At 32.0% G+C, this 1,075-nt stretch overlaps 1 non-coding gene across 1 annotated transcript; it reads left to right on the forward strand.

Moving 5' to 3' along the window:
* Positions 1-106, forward strand: LOC121988105. The gene has a single exon (XR_006113865.1). It is a non-coding gene; the product is annotated as a small nucleolar RNA R71 (small nucleolar RNA).
* The last annotated feature ends 969 nt before the right edge of the window (positions 107-1,075 follow it).

The raw sequence follows: 1,075 nt of genomic DNA on the forward strand, positions 1-1,075 counted from the left end.
AAACCATGATGAGGGCACTGTCTTTGAAGACTATTGAATCTATCCCATGCTTCAAACAATGATTCTCCATATGTTTGAGCAAAATTTTTTATGCAATTCCTCATATACACTGTTCTGCTTGGAAGGAAAAAATGATTCAGAAATTGCTTCTCCAATTGCTCCCAACTTGTGATACTTTGATGATGGAGAGAATATAACCAAGTCCTTGCTTTATCCTTGATACTGAAAGGAAATCCCATCAATCGAACTGCATCTGCTGACACTCCTTCACATTTCACCATATCACAAATCTCTAAAAATGTTTCAAGATGCAGATAAGGACTTTCTAATACTTCTCCTCCAAATTTGTGACCTTGTATCATAAAAATTAACTCTGGGTCTAGTTGGAAACTTTCTGCTTCAATTTGAGGTTGCACAATGGGAGATAAAAATCTTGTAGAAAAGGGTGTAGAAAAATTTCTCATGGGTCTGCTTGACATGTTAGTGCTCATGGATATTCAAGAAAAAATTATAAAATGAAGAATCAAAGACAAGAAATAAAATACAATATGAAAAGCAAGAAAGAAAATGCAGAAATTAAATTGCAAGAAAGAAAGTTCATAATGAAAACAAGAAAGAAAAGACAAAAGGAACAAGAAAAATGTCTAAAATAATTCATATGCTAAAGATTGCAAGATATGTTTACAAAAGAAAAGAAGAAAGAAACTAGATCAAAAGAGAAAAGTTAGATTAGAGTGCTAGAAATCAAGAATGTAAAGTTAGAATTAGAATTAGAATTGCAACAAAAAGAATTGTCAAGAATTAGAAAGATATGCAAATGATGAAAATAGAATTCTAAAGATTAGTTTCAATTATGCTAATGTAAAGAAAAGAAAAGTTATGTTTAGTCTAACTCAATTGATAATCCCTAATGTCATAGCGCAATCCCCGGCAACAGCGCCAAAAACTTGTTAACCTTCGCAAGTGTACGAAAAAATCGCAAATAATATAAAAGATTATCGTATCCACAGGGACTGGAATAAACACTAAGAATATCTCAACGCGAATTAGCTAGACAACAAATCAATGGATTGAC

This window comes from Zingiber officinale, chromosome 5B, assembly GCF_018446385.1.
Source record: "Zingiber officinale cultivar Zhangliang chromosome 5B, Zo_v1.1, whole genome shotgun sequence".
Taxonomy (NCBI): domain Eukaryota; kingdom Viridiplantae; phylum Streptophyta; class Magnoliopsida; order Zingiberales; family Zingiberaceae; genus Zingiber; species Zingiber officinale.